The sequence below is a fragment of the Struthio camelus genome, chromosome W (assembly GCF_040807025.1).
Source record: "Struthio camelus isolate bStrCam1 chromosome W, bStrCam1.hap1, whole genome shotgun sequence".
NCBI lineage: Eukaryota > Metazoa > Chordata > Aves > Struthioniformes > Struthionidae > Struthio > Struthio camelus.
In genome coordinates, this window is record NC_090981.1 from 37,348,479 (window position 1) to 37,374,822 (window position 26,344).

The 26,344-nt window shown below is 38.6% G+C and overlaps 1 long non-coding RNA gene across 1 annotated transcript in view; it reads right to left on the reverse strand.

The window, feature by feature from the left end:
• LOC138064247 (uncharacterized) overlaps nucleotides 1–25,154 on the reverse strand; it is a 119,208-nt gene extending 94,054 nt beyond the window's left edge. The window contains exon 1 of the long non-coding RNA XR_011137523.1: nucleotides 25,033–25,154. This is a non-coding gene — a long non-coding RNA (uncharacterized lncRNA). The remainder of the gene's footprint in view (nucleotides 1–25,032) is intronic.
• Nucleotides 25,155–26,344: the final 1,190 nt, after the last annotated feature.

Here is a 26,344-nt window from a genome sequence, read left to right on the forward strand (position 1 = left end):
CCTTAATAAGTTAGGTGCAATATACTATTTGACAATGCCGATCATATATCATGTTGCACCTGTGAGTTCACTACAAATGACACCTGTGAGACCCAGCACCAATTTACAAGCTTTCTGTATCACTCTCTGTAGAACAAAGAAGTTCATGAAAATACTGTTCCAACCATTGCATTGAGTCTAGGTCTAGGTGGTTGTCTCCAAAGGCATTTACTAGGAAGATAATTTTAGCTCCAATTTCCATAGTGCTATCTTGCCTCTTCTGAATGGTACTGATGGAACCTGTGAAAGGTCACTGGAGGCCTTATTAATACGCTGCAAGTCATGATACCCACCCCAGGGAAACTCTGAGATATGAAAGACTCCATTGGAGCCGTCAGCTTCTTTCTGAAGGTTCCAGTCCAGCTGATGCTGAATGGAAAAGTCATGGGAACCCATACGCTGTGACTACTTTGGGGTAACTTGTGAGTCAGACATCAAGAAAGACTGGAAACTGGTAAGGAAAGAAACAGCATTTGAACAAGAGAAGACCTCCTGACTCTGTGCAAGTGCTTTGGGAATTATTTCCTACTGCATTAACCTGGAATTTTGCCCTTCACAGAAAGTCTCACTGCATGTGTTTGTGTAGCGTTTTGAAGGCACGTAGTCCTGAAGTCACATGTTAGACCAGAACTGCTGTCTATACAGAGAGCAAGCTTCCTTTGTCACTGCTTCTGTTTTTTCTTTCAGTTACTGAATTTTTAAGACTTTAGAAAGTCTTGTCCAAAACACAGTTTTGAAGGAAAACGTAGACTCTCCATAGTAAAGAAATTCCAGACTAGGAGTTCCCAGAACAACTTTAATGCATAGATGCATTGCAATACGATTCAACTATAGGAAACATATACAAGGGGTCAAACTGAGACTGTGCAGTTCCCAGGGAAAGTTTTGCAGCCCTAATATTTCCATAGTTTTGTTTTTGGGAGGAAGAGGATTTATCAATAGTTGCTTATGTAAACACTTTAGTATAGTCTGACACTTTCAAATAGATTTAAAAATACCAAATACAGAGCCAAATCCTTGTCGCAGGAAGAATGATGAGCAAAGCATGTAAGTATAATTACCATACATGCAGACACGGAGGTGGTTGGAGCCATTGAAGAGGAATGCCTTGCAAAGCAGATAGATAGATTTTCAGGGGCTTTTTAAAGAAGTAGAATAGGGGTATTAATCTGTTAGGTTTTTTGCAGGTGTATGAAGGAAGGGGATTTCAGTTACTTGAGCTTATGGACATTAAAAAGTGTTTTTGTCTTTTTGCCACTAATGGTCTTACAGTATCCTTTTACAGAGATATTCGCTGTGAAATGCAAGGCAACAAGCAGTACCAATTCAAAGTAAAAATCAAAAGGATACATATAAGAATAAAACTGCAGTTACTCTTACTGTTACCCACTTGGCAATCCTCACAACCGTTCCAGAGCTATTGTTCTAATCACCAAAGCCAAGCTTTCACACATCCCTACGCCTTACTACTTAGGTCTCTTTGATTACTGCTTCTGTTCAAATGAGAGGTGTTTTTAAGCTCCCTAAAAATGACCTGCAGTGAGGTAAATGGAAAGGACGTCTTTTTGCTTACAAATATGTCATACTAAGTATTTGCATATACCTTTGAAAATGCAGGCCAAATTAATAGGATCATATAATCATTCAGGAGAATGGACATATAAGTTAATTAATGGAATTTGGGAGAGGATACCAAATTAGCATTCTTTGTTGAAACGGATTTTAAACATTATCTCTAAGGATGTAAGCTACATGATATTTTTATTGCTGTGACAGTGGGGTGTGAGGATGGTATATTAATATGATAGCTGCTAATAACAGAAGCCCAAGTTTCAATCTTTCTTCACCAGCAAGTATTCCTATAAAAACTGATGATCTCATACTGCTATGAAAGCTATGAGATCAAATGTGTTCACATATTTAGTGATGAAGTCATGCAAACAGTGCAAAATTAGGAGCCAATTTTGTATATGAGTATTCACTGTAAGATCCAGATTCTAATATTTAAAAGAAAATGCTCAGGGCTATTTTTTTCACCTTCAGCATCAGTAGCCTCAAAAGAGAGTAGAAAGTTGTTGACCAACCATCACCACCGAAAAAAGCATCATTTAAATTATCCTTGCTAGAATGGAAAAAATTGTGCAGGAGAAAATAATTAGTTTGCTTACTACCTGGTTTCGGAGCTAACACATACTGAGGTGTGCAAAATTTAGTCAGTGCGCTGACAGATAATACCCTTATGCATGCAGTAGTCTCTTTTCAGATGCTGTTGCAGCAGTGAAGCTCCGTCTATAGTTTCTGTGACATCCATGGATTTTCTAACATATAGCTAAACATGCCAACAGGCTGGCTTTAAATAAGAGAGAAGCTAAGTTTCACAACAGCACAGACAGCCACTAACATATTTCCCTTCAAATGAAATAAAAGAGTAATTATATTTCTTTAATGACCATATATAATCTGTACCTAGGGAAGGGAAGATGAAAATGACATTTAAATAAGTCTAAATCTATGGTCTGGAGCTATACCTGTTATAAATCAACAGACCACTAAGTGTCAAGTTTCTTGTTTTGAATGAAAGTATATGTGCATTAATATCCAAACCTGTAGCCATGCCATGCCCTACTAGCATCATCATCATCATCATCATCATCATCATCATCATCATCATCATCATCATCATCATCATCGTCAAAGCTTTCGATTGATTTTTGTCCTACTGCGGATCACAGCCTGTTCTTAATAATCATCTGTTTACTGAAAGCATGTTCCCATTCAAATGATGCAACAGGCAGAGTTAAGGCAATTTTATATAATGGTCTGAGGTCTTTATAGTCTCAGGGAACTGTCTGGGCTACATCTGACATATTGGAGCAAGACATCAAATGCATTTTCTTTCACACTTTGAACCGAGTGCCTCCACTGGCTGAGTCAACGCCAAATGCATCATGTCTTCTAAGCAGTGAACCAATACGCTCTTCACTAGTATGCTAGGTTGTACGCTGAAGATGCAAAGAGCCAGATTCCTAGATTACCTCTTGTTCATCTTTACATTGTCTGTTCCAAGTCTGAAATTGCAAGGTTGCTTACAACCACAGTAAAATTATTATCCTTCATATAAGTTATATTGCCATCAATTCTAGATGATACCACTGATCTTCGTGTTAGTGGAAGTTTACAAACATGCAAACCAATTCAGATCAAATCTGAACAGTCACTGCATGTATTGTCACTGTGGGCAATATTTTTTTCTCTTAGGTTGCTATATGCCCTGGATTGCAGCAGTTCGATCTGAGACTGAGGAGTCGGGGGCATCAAATCAACAGGAAAAAACCTAAGCATAATCAATTCGCAGACAAACCCCAAATGCAATCAGTCTGTGGCATACTCTTAGTCCGTTCAATTTGGCACGTGTCTTCCAGTCACCAGTGGTATTTGTCAGTTTCTATAGAGTTGTTATTAATGTCTTTATTGTTTGCTTAATTGAAGTTAGACTCTGTCATTAGCAGCTCCATCTTGTGTCATTCAGACCTTTCAAATGAATTTGTCTTTGGTGTGAATAATGATATTCCTGCTCTTCCAGGAAGACTGAATAGCAATCAAATGAACCTTTTAAAACAGTATAATGCTCTGAAGAATCAACCCTCCCCTTCCCACCACTAACTTTCTTATTATCCCTGTTTTTCAGGAACTGCAGTTTTCTAGACCAAATCATAAAGTTCCTAGTACGAACAGTGGATTAAAATGGAGTTTGTGGTATTTTGATGAGAGAAAATTGGGGCTGGGGGGTAAAGAGGTGCAGAAGCCCCAGTTCACAGAAAACCTTTTATGTTTTCCAATTAGCTACGCTTATTACTGGTTTTAGCACCTTAATGAAGGACGGTGCAAATTCATACGAATCAGGCTTGCTTTTCGGTGAGCGACCATTATTCCATCAAACTTGTCCTTCAGCATTGTCAAAACCTTGGCTGATAATATTGTTTAAGTCCGTATTGAGCAGGAATATTCATCAGTTAGCTGCACGCTTTTATGCTGGGACGTACATTTGTAGGTACAATATCCAAAGAACTGCAGCACAGACAACAACGATTCTTCAGTGCTCCGTTTCTCATTTATACAAATCAAACAAATAGTTGAGAGTAGTTCTTAATGACCAATGTCAGCAGTTTCTCCCTCATGATTGCAAAGATGCTAGCTCTTTTCACTATAGCAGTCATCCATCTAAAGCATCAGTGATATCTCTTATTTCATTTTCTGTTCCTGATCCTAAATACTTTCAATTTTTTATATACTAATATGAAATCCTGAGCATGTTCACAAATCAAACCTCTATTTTCTTTTTCCTTGTGTTTAGTAAACAGTAAATTCAGTTCACCTTTCCTCTCATCAAGCCTATTCTACTATTTCTCTTTTCTCACACCTGCGATGTTCATTCTAAAGCTAGGATAAAGATAGCTCAAAACTTAGGATTTATTGGTTCAAACTTTCATATTTTTCTAAGTATTCTTCCACCTGTTATTTAATATTAGTTTAATCTGCAAGGTATCCAGCTCTTCATGACTTTCAAATTAGCTGTACCTCCTTTCCCTGTTTTTCTAAGTTAGCACATATTTATAAATGCAGTTCATCTACTCAGCCATTTTACAATTCATCACTGATTTCCCTATTCTACCTCATTTATTAATGGATATATTTATCTACTGTTTACGCTGATATATTTGAAACCCCTTTGTAATTCCCGTAGAGTACAGTATTAGTCTGACAACTGACTTCGTAAATGGAATATGGGCTCTGTGTGCACACTCGCTAATTTTATATCAAATCTAAAGCACAAAATCTGCTCAGGCTTATCGATGAAAATTGCTTCTGCTTCTCCACAGGTTGCTGAGTTTTCAACACAAAATCAACATTTTTAATTGCCATCCATGAGACTGCAACATGGAATCTAAGATCACTGTGGTTTCTACTTCCTCATGCAACATCATGCAGAACCGTGAAACCCCACTGATGAATGTATGTGAAGGTATGACACTAGTTTGAAACACCTTCATTTCTGGAGATAGTGCAGAAAGAGAGGAGAACCCATTCTTACTTTCATATCCCATGTTAACTTCTGAAAGTTAGAAAAGGATTGCTTTGCTTGCATGGAAACTAAGTAAGCTGGGAGCTAATAAAACAATAAATATATCTCTTCTTAAAGCACTTTTTCTACAGTGTTTACCAAGAACAATCGCCTTCTACGTAGTATTAGTTGATTTTGCTGTTCTTTTCGTATTTTGCTGACTTCCTATTCACTCTTTGCACCTTATTAAGACTGGTAATAGCCTTTAATTAACTTCTGATTCTGATTCCCTACAGGTTTATTTATCCATTTCAGCACTTTTAACCTAACCAATCCAAAGAGCAAAAAGTCTGACAGCTTTTTCAAAGACATATATGCAGTGCAACAATGTGTTCCAAAGTTTTGAGGGGTGTCACCTAATGACACACATTAAAGCCCAGATTTTGCACTGAGCTTTGTGTAAGAAAATCAGGAACACTTAGCTCAGTGAAGCACTGGGAGCCGCTTCTTATCTCCCTTATACCATTATAATCCCAATGAAGTTAAATTTATCAGGAATTCAGGAATGCAGACCATTTCTGAAATACAGACTTCTGGTCATGCACAATGCTGTTCCCCTGAATCAGAATCCAAGTTCTATAGCCTCCATTTAAATCACAGAGAACAAGAAGATACTCACTTAAAAATGCATAATGGCATCCCGTCTTCTTAATTTTCACATTAAAAACTTAAAAACCTAATATTCTACCTGATATTACATATCAGCCAGAAATAAAGTTTTAATTTGTTTTAAAGTCTAAGTTGGAAGCCCAACAGCTTTGACAATTTGAAAATCTCATTAACCAGCTTTCCTTGCAGACCAAAAATGGGATCTGAGGAGCAGTGGTATTTTGTTCTAGTACTCAGGAGTTTTTTCCCCCTGTAATTGTTTAAAATGAATATAAAGTCTGGGGGAATGAGAAACTCTGAAACAAGTCTATTATCCTGTTACTTAAACCCAGTTGAGTGTGAAATCTCAAAGATTATCAAAGAGTTTTATGAAATGCCACAAATCAGAATTCAAACACAAGAAAAAATAGGACACTTAATTAGTGATATAGAAAATATACTTTCTCCTACTGCCTTGTTTAACAGCTTCTGCTTCAGCATGCAACAGAGCTAGTCAGTTGCTGTTGCCTTTTATTTGAAGATGATCTTGATAAATAATTTAAGCCTTTAACAATATAGAAGGGTTCAGTAAGATGAGACTAAAGGGTTCAGAAGAACAGATAAGCTGGTGGCTCCAAGCACTCCTTCACTCCTGTTTGAGAGATCCTTCGGCTTGTACAACAGGGAGGAAGTGAGTCACTGTGAACACTGGATTGCCAAAGGAACTGTGCCAGATGCATCATTTTCATTTTGAAGAATTTTGCTGGAAAATGGCGAAATTTGTCCCAGCTTGCACAGTGTAGCTCATCATCACATCTTTGCATTTGCTAAAAAAGGCAAGTTTTCCATTGAAAATTTGCCAATTTTGCATATTTTTGATGGCCAAGCAAATTCTGTTCAAGCACTGTTTTTGCTGGAAATATCTTGATAAACACTTAACAGAAACTCCTATTTCCCAGAAAAAAAAAGATTCAGAATAATTCAGAATGCTCAACTGTAAAAAAAAACAATACTCAAAAGATTGCAAAATATTTATTTAACTCTATAGTGGATTCAAATAATTAAAAAAAAATGTGGCTTGAAAGAAAAAAACAATTTCTTTTTTCATTAGACAAATATTTCCCTCCTAGTGTACTTTTTAGAGGAACTTTTGAGAGGGAGGGGACAAAGTGAAATCATATGATGTTGTTTAATTTTTAAACAAGGCAGAAACTGCAAAGTAGACCGGCTTTTCTACATACTTATAGAAACAAGATTGCGGGATTATTTAGCTACGAAAGGAAGCTCCACTCCTGCTGATTTGCGATAGTTTGTATGTTTAAGGGTGGGATTTGACTGTGAGTACAAGTAATTGCAATGAATTTTTGACAGAAGAAAGGTAAGAATTAAAAATAAATATATAAATTAAAATGTGCGTGTCTTTGTCTTTAGCTTTCAGGAATCGGAGCAGACAACCTGCATCACTTTCATGAGAGGTGATCAGAGCTGCATCGTCTCTGGAGATTTCCTCTGTTGCTCATCACATGAGATGAAAAAGGACCCATAATGCAGAAGGGTTTACATAGGAAACATGTTGAATTAATAGTGCTTCTCTGCAAATGTTCTAACTAGCAAAATACGAGGAAAAACTTCCCCACCCTATACTTTTTTTAAAGAAAAATCTTTCCATGATCATTGCAAAGCTCACTTGACAAGAATTCTGACTGAGTAATGTGTTGTGCCTTTGTTTTTCGGAGAATAATATCCTTCACATGTAAACTAACTGTCCAGAGCAAATGAATTGGTGCATTTTTCTCCCCTCTTCCTCTCCACCTTAGTGTGAACGCTACTATTCCAGCAGTAATCTCAAAAGGGAGGGACTCATCTCTACAGACTAGTAACTATAATACCAGTAAAGCTGTCACATTGCAAAGGAATAGTTTAGACAGTTTTTACAGATGCAAGAAAACAGAAATAAATTTTCTAGGAAAAGAGCTACAATAAAACAGTAATTGCACTCTTGATAAAGGTTCAGGAAGAGTTTTGATCTGTGAAACTCTAAAAAGTGAAAATCTGAGAAAATCTAAAGGGTTTTTTGAGGTTATTCACGCAAATGGTTCAAAGAATTTGCCTCAGCCATCATGGACTTCTGTGCATGTTTGTTTTTCAGAAACACTCATACAATCACATTTTACTTGCATGAGTATCTGCAAAAAGTGAATTTCACACCCATGTGCACAAATATTTGAAGAAAATGAATGGCAGATCCATAGCTGTGTATTCATGCAAGAAGAGCTCATACACTAATCTAATCAGGCAACATAAACAATGCCACGAGACGAATGTGCCCAATCACAAAGACCTTAAACAATAAACCATGAGTATGAACAGAGACCCATTTTTAGGCAATTCAGGGGTAGGGGGCAGAAGACGGCAATAAACTTTAGCGAAATACTATCAAGGATATCAAATCAAATACTATCAAGGATATCAAATCAAATCTAAAAAGTAAAATGAAGATATTCTACAGGCAGCAAAAGGAGCTAATTTCATTGAATAAAATATTAATTGTGAATTATTCACTCAGCATTAATATTTGGTTTGTAATTGATACTGAATAATTCAGTTCTGCAACCGTGGAGAAACCCATGAAATGCTTTATTTATATTTTTAAATACGTCTTAACCCTTAGTTTATAACTGTTTCATTGTAGCTTGAAAGGTCCAAATAATTATCTTCTTTTTGCAGGCAACCTATCACAAGACTGCATCAGCAAGATTCCTCTTCAGCCTTTGGGAGACTCCCTCAGGAGAATACGCTGAGTGTGTGCCGGTTAGCTTCTGTCGGTCAGTCCCTTCTCCGCAGATTCGGGAAGGAGATATCTTGTGATCCTCTTATCCTCTGCTATCTGACAGTCACTGTCTCGTGCCTTAGCTTCTCCTTGTTTTATACCACATTATTGGAATTATGGTTTTCCGGTTAGATTTTTCTTCAACAGTTGTGTCTTCTATACGTTTTTGCATTCTTACATAAGCGATGCTGTATTTTTCATGATTTACCCTAGTCTGTGGTAGCAAGTATTCATATTGGAATAAATACTAAAAGATATATTGGAAAATATTTTTGAACAGTCAAAAAAAAGCAATTTCAAATATTTCCTTAAGTAATTATATCAGTGTTATTTACATTCCGGGAGTATGCTGGATATCTAGCGAGTATGGGTGCTGGAGCATGTTCTATTTCTTTTAGTAAATAAAAAAACCGCGCTAGAACAGCAGCCACATCAGGCTGTCGAAATGTGTTCTGTCATCACCTTTGCTCCACTCTTCTCCAACTACAGCACTGCGGGACATGTTCAATCAACTACTCCTCATCATGATGAGTTCCCAGAAAGTGGACAGAAACGGCAGCGTCAGTGCTCTACAGGCGCTGCTCCCATTGCATCTAGATTCTTAACTCTGAGCAAAATTGCTAAGGAAAATTGCTCTATCTTTCTGAGCTTCTCTGAATTTTTCTCTTCTTTTCTGTCATTGCAGGACATCTGTATTCTGGAATGAAGTCTCTGGAAACCCAGGTTGAGCTCAGTCTAGCGCATACAGTAGAGAAATGTTTGGGCCTGTGATTTACTTTTGCTGCACACAAACTATTTGGTTTGGGATTTAAACACTAAACCTCGGTATTTTGTACTTTGCCTCATAAACAGGCAAAACCCCGCACGCATCCCGTTCTTTCCTAATGGAAGACAGCCAATTAAAATCCACAGGCACCACTTCTGTTTTTTAGTGTTAGCCCCCTTTGGGCTGTCTCTGGAAATATCCAGAGAACGTCAGAGAGTGAGTGATATCTCTTTAGCAATTTCCTCATGCAGCTTCTGCGTGCTTGTAAGATGAAAGAGTAGGGACCAATTCTATGACAACAGCATAATACATTTGGGACATAACACAAGGAGGGAGGAGTTAGTAAGGGAAAATACACAGCAGTAAAATCTCTCCTTCTGGGGTGCCACATGTATGCTTTGGTGGCTGATACTACTGCCCCCTTTGTCTTTATAAGAATATCCTTTAAACTTAGCCAAGCTTACAATTTCAAAATGGAGGAAAAATCTGTGGATTTTTAATGCAAATGACTGGGAGTCAAGCACCGTATTTCTCTGTCTGCTGCAAAATACTTCGTTTTCCTAAAGCAATCATTTCAACATTCTGTTTCTAGTTTTCCTTGAAAACTGGAGGAATAAGACTTTCTGCATGTGAGTAATGTAAGGTTCAGTTCTTCAGTGTTTGTGACGTGTTCAGATAACACGATGATAAGCTATACACAAAGACTGTTTTTATCAGGTCAAGCTCTCACTGACTTCAGTTGAAGTTTGCTGGGATAAAGATGGGAAATGAATGGAAAATATGACCTATTATAAATAACCATTCATTTAAACCTTTTATTTAAATTTATTTATTGTCGATTCCTCACATCTTTATGGAACGATCTCAGGAATGTGGGCTGTTTTTTTTTCTTTCTTTCTCTTCTCCTCCTTCTTTTTTCTATGCACAATGCCCAGATTAATGGAGCCCCGAGTTATCCAGGGGTTATTATAATGCACTGAAGTACTGAATAATCATTTAAGAGCAAAAAAGACCAAGAATATCTGAGGGATGATGCTTGAAGTGGTCTGTTTAAATTATACACTTGGATTATTTAAAATACAGGTTTATAATATTTAAAAACCCTTTTGAATTGAAGGACATTAATTTCCCACTGAAGCTTACAGTTAACACTACTGTGACACAGTTATATATTTCAGATCAGAATTTCAGGGAGAAATATCATTTCAGGGAAAGACTGTACAGTTAAAAGATGTTTGCCCCAGAAAGGAACATGAAATTCAGTTCTGAAATGGATGCTACTAAATATAATAGCCCAATAGCAAATATCTAATCGTCCTCCCCAATACAAGCCTGAGCTTGACTAGGTTGAACATGATGTGACACCATGTGTATTAGAGATAAGTGCTTATTCCAAAAGCTCTCTCTGATTCCCAGCCAACATCAGCCTCCCTTTTTCATAAGCTAATGATCCTCCGAAGTACATGAAAAGCTCTTTTGTCTTTGCCACAGAACTGAAAACACCCTATTTTAAGGTCCCCATTCTGAGCTTCCCAGAGTAGTGACTATTTCTGACTAGAGCATGTGTAAAGTCAATATTGATGATACATGAGGTGCAAGTTTTCAGCTCCCCGGGGCGCCCCGGGAGCAAGGCTGGCCAGGCCCGGGCGGCTGGGATGCTCCCGACCTGTTGAAGCGTGCCGCTGCTAAAGGGAGCACCCTTCACACCACAGCAGCAAGATGCTCCTCATCCCAAAGACTGCTTTAAAGGCAGGGTTTGCTCTGCTCTAACAACACCAGCCTCAGAGAGAATAAAGTATTTCCATTTATTTACAGAACAGTAAGTCATCTCTATACATATATCACGGCATTCGTTGCATAGCTTGTGCCAATTTTAATTATTTTCATGAAGAAAATCTCCCACACTGAAAATACTTAAATCAGAACTGAAAAGAGGTAAGGGTAGCAGAGGGCTGCTGTTCAGAAGAAATTTTACTACTGATTTCAGTATTACTCTGTCAAGATATTAATGGCAATGGCCATGTAGTAATTGCTTTCTTTCTTATATAATCAGAAACTGTCTTAACATTCATTTCACATATAAACATCTTCTGTGAAGGTATCACTCTCAAGACAAGGTGTATTCCTATGTATGTCACAAGAAAGATCACATCACAGGATCTCTCCTCACTCTTTTCATCAATCATTTTCTCCCTTTTGGTTTCTTCTCCTCTACATACTGCTTCTCTTCTCCCAAATCAAATCACCTCTCATCCTTACCTCTCTTGGTTACCCCATCTCTCTGCTCCCCTTTATCTTCAAATTTCTCAGTTGGGCAATTTAATCCCCAAAGAATAGAAAAGGGTAGGGCTGAGCCTCAGAGTTTTCTCTTCAAAGCCTCTTGGCACAAAACCTGTACTCATTCAAAAAAAAAAGCAAATAAAAGGCTCCACAGGAACTCTACCATTTTTTAAATAAGTGGCACAAACCAATTAGAGGAAAGCCTAAATCACACTTCAGAATGACAGAAATATTCAAAATGTTTTATGTTTCCAAGATTTTCTAATAGCATTTGCCAATCCTTTGAAATGTAGATGAATATTAAGGGAGACTTTTTGAAAAAGGGGTCCCCAACTTGGATGCAAAAATACACACAATGCACAGCAGGTTTAAAAAAAAAATTGCTGTAGGCACTCATGCAAATTGGGCACGTATGTATGAACATGTAGCGAGAGGGCCCCATCCCCAGCTTTTGTCAAGCGGCAGTGCTTCGCTGGAAACCAGTCCTGCTGCCAGGGAAGCTGATGGGAGAACTGAACCTAAATTTTGTTGTCAGCAACAGTGGCCTTCTCTCATAGATGTATCACAGTATGATTGTCAGACTTGCTGTGCCCTGTATGGGTTCAATACCTCCCATGTTGCCACGAATCTATATAAACCTGCTTAATATGCAAAACTGTAGACTCTGTGCTCTTATCTGAACTCCTTGCCTCCTCATTCCTCCAGACCTTTTCTGAGATACTCTTGACTGCGCCATATGGGGCTTGCTCTGGGCAGCTGGGCCGGCTGCTGCTGGCTGACACTCCTCTCCAGCCGCCCCAGCCCACCGGATGCTGGGGCAAGAGAGCCCTCGCTTCTGGTAGCCCTGATGCTGCTCAGAAAGAGGTCAAGCTGCTGTGCATATACGCTCAGAGGCAGTCATGTGACCTCTGGTAACCCAATCATCCAGATTTTGGGATCCCTCTGGGCTCCCCCTGAAGGCTGTTATCGCCACGGAGTGGGGAGAAGGAGCTGCGCTATCCAGTAGTCCGCCCTTGAAAGGGCCAGGGGCAAAAACTGATTTGACGGATGCAAGCATTAAACCTCAAGGACAAAGATCTCGTAACATAAACATAGCTTCCTAAATGTCAGGCAACAATTTTATTAAGTGTTTAGAGATCATTTAGATAATTTTGAGGTTGCTTTACATTACCAGTACTATTTTTTTTTTTAATCAAGGAGAGTATTTATAAATGGTTATTCCTATCCCACTCTCTCTTCTCATGCTTCAATTTTCATGAGATACATAAAACAGTGTAATATCATGGACTAAAAATAGCACCAATAGGATATGAAAATGTTAGCAGACTGTACTCGCGATTCCCTATTGATTTTCCCTCCAATAATACGAGATTAATAGGACAAAAGGCATTAATGCAATACAGTGGAGATCTCACAGTTAAAATACAAGACTATTACATTGTAATAATAGCTAACATCGCTGTATCTGACTAGTACGACATTTGTATAATATGATGCAATGGTATGGCATGGTACATTAAGAATACAAACAAAATAAACGTCAGGGGTTTTTTATATTAAGGAAAAAGATATAGCCTTGTGGTTACTGGCCAGGAAAGGAAAATACTAAGGATTAAAATAAAATAAAATAACTTTACATTTAAGCGTACTGTGATGGAGAAGCATTAACTGAAGTCATTTCCTGTGGTTCAGTTTCATTATTTCTAAAGACAAGTTACAGCTGCAGAGAGTATTATTATCACTTATATGATTGGAGCTTATGTAACGTTTCACTGTAAACAGTGAACACTCATAGTAGTAAAGAACCAGGGTTCATTACAAGAGGGTTTCTCTCCATTATGAAAATCTGTATTGACTTAGCTGCAGAACTGGCACCAAAATGAAGCCAAACACAGCCTAAGTAGGACTTCCATCCATAAGTATGTCATGCAAGTCACTATTATATGATTCTGAAAGAGAAGCATCCTAAGGTCCGTTTGCAGCAATGTGGCTAGGCACAGAAAACAGTGAGACGCAACTCTCAAAACCTAAATATTAGCAAGTACTACTGCATTCCACGTTTGTTCAAATGTTCAAATTTCCTTACTCAGTTGGCCTATTCCTCAAAATTATTTTCACTTCTGGGCCGTAAGGATGTCTTACAATGTCGGTATTTTCACAGTGCAACAAGAGTGTTTAAAAGCTGGTCACTGCTGGAACATATCTCACAAGATCTTGGTGTACATATTTAGAAATCAAAGTTGATGTAATTATATACTTATGCTCACAATATGTAATATAACTAATTGCTAACACTGGAGAATGACCAAAGCCCAGTCATGAAAGATGAAAGATCAGCAGCAGTACATTATCAGCAATATCAGCAATAATTATGTAAAAAAAAATCCAAAACAATTTCACTGAACACTTTTTCACAATACAATTTTTTGAAGTCTTCAGATACTCCCATTGGTCTCACTTTCCAATTATATAAATAGACTTTTGTCACTGCCGTCACACACAGGCTCCAGAAGTCAAAGAAACAGATCTAGATGTAGAAATTTGCCCTGGGACTGTGTCTACCACTGTGCTTCTGTACACATCTGTCATGTGCTGATGCAAATATTGCTTGCTCTAGAGAAATAGTGATTGTGATGCTAGGGACTGTTCTGCAAAAAGTAACCATGAAATTCTCAGCTAAAGAGTAAACATTTTAATATACAATGAGGAAAAGACTTCTTAGCTGTTTTTAAATTGCAAGTACATAGCATCCTGTCAAAAGTTAACCATTAGGTACTTTTAATGTGCCTATTGTGCAGGTGTTTGGGGTTTGCTTGTTTAATTTCAATAAATGACTTAACTGAATGTAAAATAATAATATAATACTATAGAGCTATTCACTATAATAAGTGGGCTCGTGACAAGAACATCTGCATTTTGAAAAGTTCTGAGCTGCTACATCATATTGTTCTTTGAAAAAAAAAAGACAGCCTCCCTAGGACTTACATTCTCAGCTTGGTCATTTATTTCATAAACAGGATGTGTAAATTAAGCACTTTTAGACATACAGCAAAACGAGCTTTTGCTACACAAGCTGGAGAGAAGTGGAAATATTCCAGCAATTGTGTCTAAATCATTTGGATTCTAAACATTACCTTGTTAATTCTGCTCAGGAAGAACAAAATAGGATGTACGAAATGAAGCTGCACATAGAGGAATATAAAGGAAGCAATTCAAAACCACTATTTTGGATGTAACTATATGAATTTAGTGTATTATGAACCAAAATTGATTCAGGTCTTAAAGATCATCAGTGGGACTGAAGGAAGCTTCTGAATAGGATCCAAAGAGTAAGTGATAACAGGTAATTTTCACTGAATCAAAATGTTTTGTGCATAGCTATATAGCTACACACAAACAGCTACGGTATATTTAAAGTATAGTATAGCCAAGGTATATTTAGATATGAAATATATAAACCATATTTTAGGTACACTCTACAATAATCAGAACATTCAAAATCTATGATTGCTTTGCCACCAGTGTGGCTCTTCTGTGAAGGAAAAGTGAAAAAGATTAATGAAGCCAAACAGAGTTTTTTGGCAATTCTCTCACACGATGGAGCTCAGATAGGTAGTACTTCTCACATTCACAAAAGGCCCTTCGATTTATATTTGGGTTAATCTATCTGTTATTCTGCCCTTGTATGGAAAAAAATGGGCATTGCCATTGCTGATGCTACCAGCCCGGCCCCACAATGCCTAATCTCTGCCTTTACTGTCTGAAGACAGAGGAGTCTTTCTCATCAGTTTGAAAAGATCTCTGCAATGCACAGGACTTATTTGGGTCTCATTTTGGTGCTAGAAGTATTTCTGCCAGCAAACACAATTATTCTGATTCATTTCTGATCATCTGGAATATTGTGTCAGTTCAGAAATCAAATTAGCTGTTATCTATTTCGGTGAAAGTGTCTCTATTCCACCCTCCCTCCGCTCCCCGCAACATGGAATTAAGGACGCAAAATGAAGAAAGGCAGAAATTAAATGCCAAAAAATTCTCTCTGCTGTGCTATGGCTGGGCTAGCTTTATGTCTGATCCCGTCCAGCGGTAAGTGCACAGAGGAGAGCAGTAGTAATAATTAGAGGGGCAATGGTTCTTAGAACAATAAGGGACTGCAGAGACGGCTTATTTAACATGGAGAAGAGAATGAAATGGTCACGACTGAGTAAAATCAGAAGGGCAGAGTGGAAAATTAATCAATCATCAGTCCTCTTTGCACCCCTCCTAACAAAAGATCAATGAAAACAAAAAGAAAAAAAAAACAGAACAAATTGAAAGAAAATCCTCTTTGTGTGGCGTATCACAAACTGCAGAACTCACGATATATTGCAGTCAGATTCTGATTATTTTTGTCAGCACAGAAATGATTCAACAGGACTTTTCAAAGGACTGGATCATTTCAGAGGCTTTTAACATTTACTGTTATGCAGGCGAAGGGAACGATACAAGGAAAATCAGGCGCAGCGCGTCAGGGCAATAAGCTGACTGCGGGCAAGCATCAGTCCTGTACTTTACCCCCATAACATTGCTAAGTTGAGTAGGTGCATTATTGCAGGTGAGGTTCATCATTTCTTTAAGACTTCAAGTATTATTGTCCATTGCCAGAGCAAGTTACAGTGATTAACAGACCGAGGAACAATTAGCTTCACCTCTGTAGTGTTACTTAGGTAGAGAGGTGGCTATGTGATAGGAGCTCTTTCGGAGGAGACTCCACACAAGCTGCAGGTGCTTCCAGGCGGATATCTAACATCCTCCTTCTCTGGCCTCAAGCTTATCTGTCGGATGTTTAAATGCAGAAGATGGAGCACACCTCTTTAAGGCAGCTCTGACCAGCGAAGTTAGAGTGTTGATGCTAGCCATGGAGTAATCAGAGAAACCACCTTAAAAGCTAATTTCATTGACTGCAGGATGACTGGGGTAAAATTAGTCAAACCTGATGAGGGAGTCACTAGAGATATGTGTTTATCTTTCCAGTATGATAGTGTCTGTATTTGAAATACCTCAGCTCTCAGAGCATGCCTACTGTCAGAGCCTATTGACAACACCCTTAATCACCAGGTTCTCTGTATTTCTGTGCTTCACTCTCTCTCTGGTATTTTTAATATATCTTGCTTCTGCTTTCAACTCATCCACAAAGCTGTCAATTTTCTGAAATGCTTCTCTCTCTCTCTCTCTCTCTCTCTCTCTCTCTCTCTCTCGGCACGTCTACATTTCTGATGATATCAGATAACTCAAACGAAAGGCAGAGAATCCTATTTTAAAGGTGGGAATATTCAGTATTGCCAGCCCATTTTGATACATTTGAAGTGGTTAAAAAAGTTGGTCTATTTGCGTGCAGTGCTGTAACGAAGTCTCACGGACACCAAAAAGCACCACTCACGCCTCTGAGGAACTGCTGACAACCTTAGCTGAAACCTTGCCTCATGGCTGGGGTCCTGGACTTCACGTTATTTTATTAAATTTAATTTTTTCATTTGCTTTTCACTGTATATGCCCTGATTTTTTTTATACATTTGTACCATCCCTCTCCCAATTTTTGCCTTTTACATACAGCCAAAAACATATCCATGGTACTTAGAGGGAGCTCGTTTATAGATGAATTACAGTAGATTAGATGAATAATAGATGAATTCTAGCAGATTGACACCTTTTCTTTGTCAGAGTCTTTGCTGAAAAGATGTTTCAGGTTTATTGCCCAGCCTGCAGGAAAGCTAAATATCTCTAAAAGGCAGAAGGACAACCAGCGCGGTAAAATCTATGTGGTTCAATGAATCCTTTTTCCCTCCAGCGCTGGGCACAGTGGGACTCTCCTGGTTTTTTGTTTTTCCTTTGCTTTCCTTTCATTCAGGAGGAGAAAACTACCGGTGGGCATTCCCCTTAGAGGGCATTAGTCAAACGCCTGCCTTGAAGAGAGCCTGCAGGTGTCGATTCAGCGGGAGCGCCTGCGCATCGCCCCGCTGGGCTCCGTTCACAGCCCTCAGTTAAACAAACGCGGCGGTAAGCAGAGCGCCCCGCTACCCACGGCTTTGTCGTCTGTCACCACCGGCTGCCCGCGAAATCAGCCTGGGTGCGCCCCGCTCTCTGCAACGCGCCTCTGGGAAGCCGCCGCAACCCGAGCACCCCAAACGCGAGCCGACCCTGACAACGCCAGCGCTGGCCCTGCTCGTTTCTCTGCTGTTTAGAGGTCTCCGCGTGGAAAGATCATCTTAATTTGTAAAAGTTTATCAGCTCGCAAGTCGTATCCCGCTTCCTGGGTTAGTCTGCTTGGGAAGTGGGGAACCACTGGCGTATTTCAAAAGGCAGATTACGACCGTGTGTGGAAAGCACAGATGAAGCGCAGAGCAAACACTAGCGAATCTCAGACTGTCTTTCCAAGCAATTGAATTCAGTAGTTTAGGGCTAGATTCTGGAGGTGCTGGCACCGGTTCCAAGCACTCACCACTGTCTGGGATTCGGTCCACAAAGAAAGAATAAATGGACCGTGGGTAGACAGATTTATTTTTTAAAGTTATCTCCAAAGCATCATCTGTCCCTTCAAGAATTGTACTAGCTGAATAGCAGTGTCAGAGAAGGACGGAGAAGGAGCAGAGAAGGACAACTTTTTGTTCACTAAACTGTGAGAAATTTCCTAGATTATTGGCAAACACTAGTGAACATATTTTCCCCTCAGAGTTAACGGTCTTTTTTTAAATGTGAAAAAATCTACAAAACTATTTTAAAACAAATGTCCCTCCACACACCTGTGAAAGCACCTCTTAATTAGCTAATGCAGACGTGTTAACAAACTTGACATTAAATTAGATTTTCATTAGCTCGCCTTCAAAAGAGGAGTACACACATAATTCTTTTTTCCCTAAGAAGGAATTTTGCACTTAGAAATTGATCTCGTTACCCTAACTTGGATTTCCCTGAAAACTTTCCTTGAGGTCCTCTTCTTTCCAGAGATCTATGCCGAAGATTGAAATAACCTAGTTTTTCTTAGAGCATTCAGCTCCTGCGCACAGAAGTTTTACATGAATTTAGCTACAGTGATCAAACTGTAAATATTTCTATTAGAGGGACCAGTAAGGGAATGGTTAATATTGACCTTTAAATTCTTTTTTCTTTAGCCTTCAGAATCCATGCCCCAGGAAGAGCAATGGGCACAGTACAGAGGAGGCAATACTCTATATTGGAGCTATTGTTTGGTTTTTGTTTTCTTGTTTCTTGTCTACACACTTGGGGCAAGCATTGCATTAGCGCACTTCCCCTGCTGAAAAATCAGAATGAGATTATGTGAAAGCATTAGTATTTTAAAATGTGCAGAATATACCGAATCTAATGTGAAACCTTACAGTCCTAATAAAGGGAGAATATTTGTAGTAAATACATATTTTTTTTAATTTGTGGTATCATGCAAGAAGAGGTTGGGTGAAACTGTATTGTGCTTCAGGGTACTGTACAAAATGTGGACTCCAGTAACATTATACAAAAAAGAGTCAGTGCTATTGACAAATTTCAGTTTGTTAAAGAAGAAACCATATAAATAGACAGAGGGATAAACAGAATCATACGGTGGCAAGGAGAATTGTTAACTACATGATGTCAGCGCTTATACATTTATTTAGTGCGTGCCCCATCAGTTATGTACATCTGCAATGATGCAAAGATATAAACAATTATATATAAGGAATTTTTGAATGAAATGTAGTAAAACAATACCACCAATTCAAGAAATAATAAAATTCAGGACAAGTTTTTTCACAATTCGGGAAAACATACCACATGATGTCATAAACATATGAAGCTACTGCTTTTTGTCTTAGGAATCAGACTCAGGTGTGCTCTGGGTGCTCTGGGTGAGTAAATACACTCTCTGTATGACACTTTTGAGTTTCTTCTCAAAAAGAAGATGATTTCTGTTATTGCTGTGAATAGGAAACTGAGTATACACGAAGCAAAGACAGTCCTAAGTTCTTAGACTGTCCATGCTGACTGCTGTTAACTTGTTAATACATCAGCCTAGGACCATATTCAAAATTTAGTTGGTGAACTAAGCACTGTGGAACTATTGCTGAACTAAGTCCACACGTATCACAACTGGGCCCTATCCTCCTTCTGGAGAAATTAGTTTTGCCAAGTGAGATTTCCTGTGGCTAGGATCAGGCTCTATATAGTAATAAAGTCATTGCTTATTACTGATAAGTCATTGCTCATTACTGGAGACATTACCAGATCGCACTAAATAAATTACAGTCCTGGCAAAACTGGAACATGATTCATGTAATCCAGAGCTAAAATAATTATAATACTTAGCATTGATACAGCTCTTCACATCTCCAGGCTGATGAAGAAACATGAATTAATTACTCCTTCCAACATGCTGCAAGGGGACACCTGTTTCTATTTGAGCAAGAAAGCCACCAAAGGGGTCACAGAGTAGAGGACAGCTCGGTGACTATTATCTCATAGAAATCCTTCTGCACGTAAATCCTGCAGCAGGAATGATTGTATTTTTCCCTACAGATATGATGGAGCCCTGCTCTTCCCCTCAGCCCTGATTTCTTACCAGCACCACTCCTAGGAAGCACCTGCTCAGGAGCTCAGTCCCAAGATCTCTCCAGGCTTGTAGCTGCCCCGAGGAACCTCTGGGAGGCATCGGTATGAGCAAGTGACACAATGTACTACTACCTTTCCTCAATAATTTCCGAAGAGCTGGAACACGACGACTGCTCTCAATCCCAGCCTCCCGTTCTCTATCTCTTTGACCATGGAGTTCAGCAAAACACGATCATGAGGGCAACAGATTCCCTCTGCCACGATAGGAGAAGACAACAACTGGCACAACGTAGGACCCCACTGAATGAGTTCAGTGACGAATGCCACCAGGCAGTATAACTGTCCTCACCACAAACACTGGGGAAATAGACTGCAGGCACTGAAATAAGTTGTCCAAGATTTTTCAGGCAATCCATAGCTAAGCCAAGAAGGAAAAAAACAGGATTTGCTAATTTGAAATTCTTCTACTGCATCGGCTCAGATTCACACTGGCAGATCTCTATTTGACTACGTGGTAAAACAGAAAGCTGACTCTAATGGTGTTTTTAAATGCTCTTGGAAAATTTACACTTGAAAGACACCTTCTCCAGTATTTTCCCACTCCTCAACCCCTAAAGCAGAACAACATGAGTAGTGAGATAAAATCCCAAAACAAAATAGATTATGTGAAATAAAAATATCTGTAGAAGCTTTTTAAAGTTTGGACTTTTTTTCCTTCTTCTGCTGCAGAAAACATGCTTATTCCACAAGTGTAAAAAGTGGCTTCACAGAACAGCGGGTTATTAGCCTTTTGTTCCTGTAGCATCACGGCAATAAACATTTGAAACATTTTTTTAATATGCCCTGCTTTGCTCCTGAGAATAATAATAATCTAAGCTGTTGATATACAAAGAAACAGAAATTCTACGGGTCTGATCGGCCTTGCAGTTCTGGATATGCTAACAACTCATTCATTATGTACAAACGTTTCCTTCCATTATAGCTATTTTTCTATTGTTAATAATCTCTCAGCACTCTTATTCTAATTCCTGATTATCAGCAGTTTGCAGCAAAATATCTTCAAAAGTACCACGATTTTTGATGTTGTCATAGAAGAACAGAGAAAAATTTGTGGAAGATTAAATGCATACAAATACATGAAGGCAGGCAGTATAACATGTCTAAATGGTTGGGCAAAAATGTTTGCTGGGTGTCAGTGGACTGTTTGTTTTTTGGAATGCATAAGAAGTAAAATACATCCCAACTGTGCACATTATAAGTCTGTATTTTATATCAATGGCCATAGTGACATGTCCAAAGTAACTATGTTCTTTTTTTTTTTTGTCACTGGAAAGCTATAATAATTTAAGGCTTACTTTTCCTCTTGCTCCCGTAATGGCAATGGTGTTACACCGGTGTAAAATTGAGGCGACAGAGAGGAGAATCAGCACCTAATTTATTTATGTTGAAATATTATTTTTGTTTTTAGGGTTCAATGTTACAGTTCTCAAGCAGAGTAGCTGACATCAGTGGTACTGTGCCTGACTAAAGGTTACGCACAAAGCAAAAAGAAAAGACTTTCTTTGTATATAGAAAACCTGCAAGCCTGTATGCTCCCTTTTTCTCCCCACAGCCTGTGCAGAATCAGAAATAAAGGCTTTGTTGCGTAGCCCTATCAAGTGATTCTGCAGTCAGTTTGGAGAACCTGAAGGAGCACCTATCATCACAAAGACCACAGAAGCAAAGAAGGTGGAAGTGGGAATACTGATATTCAGACACCCTTCTTGTTTTAGCTGATGCCTGTTCTATTAAAATCCTGCAGAAACAGTTGGATTAAAATCCGGACATTGGCGACCCACCTCACTGCTCAATTAAGGACTAACTAAGGTCAAAGATCACTCTTCAGTCAGTCACAGTTATTGAACATAGATGTCCCTAACTATTTATCAACTTCTGAGGAAGAAAAACCCCACCAAACCTACAGCAGGATCTCTGAGGCCAGAGGATCATTTATTTCTGATCCCTCTTGTGAAAAATGGATGAGTTCAACTCTCATCCCATGTGGTGATTTTATTTCAAAGTTCAAAAGAAAATTGCCGTATTGTTGCCAAGTAAGGGCGACAGATATTTCAGAGATGATAACGCAGCGGAGGGGCTGGCCCCTGCTGTTCGGTGCTACAGGACAGAACTGGCCACACCAGCACAACAAACCACGTACTTGCATAAAGCAAAGGTGCATGTTATATCACATGCCTGGTAACACACAGCCACCAAAATCAGCAGGCTGCAGGAGCGGGACATGCTTAGCATCCGTCCTCAGCTGATTAGCATGGGCGTCGCTATAAGCAGCCGGCGTTAAGGGGTAGATTTCTGATGTTCACATTGCCCTTGCTCGGAGAAGACATTAAAGCATTTCCCATAGTGCACTTCCACGCATCTCTCTGTGGACAATTACGCTGTGCCGGGTGTCTCTTTTTTTCAGAAGATGCCTCAGATAGCATCTTTCTTCCCTTTTGCTGTGTCAACAAGGACAGAAGCTGCTGTTCAGAAAGGACTGTCAAAGGCCTGGTCCTAGTGTCCTAAGTGTAAAACCCCCCCCACTGTGTCTAGAAATTTTACCTAGGTAAGAATCACAGCAGTCACAGGTGAAAACGAGCGTAATCAGGATATTAATGTGTTCTTGCTTTTCACTATTAAAAAAGGCAGACAATCAGGAAGTGGTTAGCACAGAATAAGGTGCTACATACTGTAACTACCTAATAACAGCATCCTACATTTACTAACGCAGATCTCCTTTGCAGAATTTCTTCAATAAGTAATCTAGTTCTAGTGTAACCACATTCTTTTAAAAGTACCAGCCATACAATCTCTTTAGTGCATTAAAGATTGCTTGGTGTTTATTATAGCTGTAAACATTTAATGACTGATGATTAAATGCACAGTGAACTTATTAAATCCTGCAAGATTTAATTAAATGTACTTGGCAAGAGATGTAAATTTAAAATTAGTTTTAATAATTCTGTGTAAAATGTAATATTTCTTGAATAGGTGCATCTAATCATAAGAGACATTCTCCTCTTTCCTACCATTTCTACATTTTAAGTTTCAATCCATTGTCCTACTTCCCTTTGGAAACACCAGGCACTGATTTAAGGGAAAAGGTAGAACAAAAACTGACAAACAGGTCAAATAATAAAACATGCTCTTGGCAGGCCCCCTGCTAGGAATCCTAGACATATTCCTTTAATGTTATTTAAGAAAGAGCAAAAATATTTGTTTGAAGAAATAACAATACCCCAAATGAGGACACTAACAACCAAGCCAACCACGACATTTTTGCTTTTTATTTCACTCCCCCAGGTTTTGACTTACACTAGATTCACGGGAATAGTTGGTATCAGCAGTGAAAAAGCATTCTTTATGCAGTACCGTCTCATTAGAGATTACTACATGGTAGGTAGAAAACACATCAGCTTCACATCATCTGCATCACATTACTCCAGGTTACTCTGAGTCAATGTAATGTGTAATTTTAGTAATGCTGCATTGTTAAAATCCAGTTATTTCAAATTTAGAGGTTCTACCTATAGTTTGAAGCCACAGACAACTCAGTACTTCTCATTATCCTTTTTGAAATGCACACAATGTTGTATTTGATACAGTTTAATGGACAGATGCTTTGATTACACATACCATTTAATATGACTTTTACAGTAACTATCTTGTATCATGTTTCTGTTTTGTTCTTTTCCTTTTCTGTTTGGCCACCTTTGACGCTGGCATACGACATATTTTGCCTGGGATTGTGACTTCCCCAAGGGCCAGCATGTGTACGAGCTTTTGGATCAGAACCGTTTGTAATGAGCAAGTTTCAGCTGTGATTATTTTATCCCCTAATGGCTCGTTTCAAGAGACTTACAAAAGCTGAATACTGAGCTAAGAATAAGGAGAGTGATGCTAATTATCTCCAATAATTTAAATACGTAAACTAGCTTTGACTCTCTATATTCTGTTTCCTAAGTGGTTAGTGCTTAATTAACTCCTTCCTTATCGCCTTTCCCCAGTTTATGAAAAGCTTTGCCTTTCTCCAACGCTCCTCCTGAAATGTCATTTCAGACAGAACAAAAAACAAACCAGCGTTATAAATAACTTGGTGTGTAATTACTCCTTTCCAGATCGTATCCCTGCTGAAGCAGAGGCGAGCGTGCGAGAGGTAGAGTGTGCAAGCAGAACCGTGCTGCCTTCAGGAGCGCACTCCATATGGATGCCACGGCTCCTTATTTACATGTTGCTCATGTTTATGCAAGTTAAAGACAAATACAGCTGCTACCGCCTTCCCCAGGAATCTCTCACACTGGTCAAGGCTGCAAACAGCAGCCACAATCAAGCTTGTAATGCCTTCTTCATGAAAAGCTAGAAGCACTAATAGCCGGGGAGGGGGAGGGGAGAAATCTGTACAATCTACTTGGAAAAGATAGCCGACATTTTCAGAAAACAAATACTGTACGTTGAGTTCAGCTTCTTTAGTTGCTTTCATGTTATAGGAATTCTGCTGGTGATGAAAACACCGTACAGCCAATCACACCGCACTGCTATAGAGCCACCCACGCTAGAAGCCTAGTGTTTAAAATAACCCTTATGCATTATTCATTAAGAGTTGATGTTTATGCAAATTATAGAGGCATGTGCCCACCTGACCATCATGGGTTAACAACAACAACAACAACAACAATAAAAATATACACACAACTTCTCCCCAAGCAAACTAGTGAGCTTTATGCTTTCTCCAGAATCTATACAATCAATGATAACTGTCTTTCATTAAACGCATCAAAGAATTACGATCCTTACCTGGTTAGCTTTGTAGGGCCCTCAGATTTTCTGGATGAAATAACTGACTGTGCATGCAACCAATAAAACTGAACTGAAAAGCTGATTAAGGGCACTTACTTAATGCAAAGCCACTCACTGAATATTCATATGATGCCTGTGTTTATGCAAATGAAAGCAAAAGAAAGCCCAAGGGGATTGGTTGCCATAGCCCACAAACACTGTGTACAGCAGAAAAATAGAGAACAGTGGCAAATAAATCTTGAAAATCATAGCTGGGAAAGAGAAAGAGGAGTGCAGTAAAATATTAAAAGTCTTATGTGAATTACAGTTTTTAGGAGCTTTATCTAATCATATCATTTTTAGGCCTATCAGGTGTTTTTCTACAATGTACTAATCTGTAATTATCGTCATCCTAAGAGATAGTATCACTGGTGTTTGTCAGCTTTATTTATTCTGTAACTGTGTAAGCAGAGTCCTTAAGCATATCAAGTAGGAGAAAAAATAATTACAACAAAAATTGTAGTGTAATACATTAGGAACAAAACCCATAGGCTTGTGTTACACTTTATTAAGTCTTTCATGTGAGGCTGTCTTCTCAAGCAAAAGGATAGAGAAAAGTAGAGTGTGCCAGTGGGAGTCTGCTAGAAATGAAATTTAGCTCTTTGGTATCTTAATTTTGTTGCATAGCTGCTTCATTTCAGATGCAGGCTTGTATGTGACACAGTTAATCTTATTGTTGCATTGGGCTTTTTCTCAGTCTAAAGTGTTTTTGAAAAGATCAAGCTTTTTTACAATTAAAACCCCACATATACATGTAATTTATATGAAATACTATTTCTTAAATCAGATTCAAATTGTCTCTATCCAAGTTCTTAACAGAGCAATCATCAGAGCTGCTAATGTCTTTTTACAATAAGATATTTCAAAATCAGAATGATATAGTATGTCAGCGTTGTCATTTCCCCGATAAGCAAGAAATATGTAAGAATATAAGTCCTACTCTTTTCTTATTTAGTATATTATATTTTAGCCTTTTGCATTTATTTCCAACAACAAATTACACTTTCAAGAGCAGCTCTCATATGTAGATAGCTATTTATTAATAGCGTCGTCACTATTCAAGGTTTAAGATCAGATGCAACTGTCTCATACGAAGATCTTTGTATCATAACTTGATAGATACATCTATCTTTTAAGTTTTTTGTGATTTCCACTGATATCTATTGGCTCCTGTTAGCAGATAATTCTTCAGTTTAAAAAAACAAAACCAAAACACAAACCCAACACCCAGCAGAAACTGGTTCTACATGGGTACACGTAAACACCGACC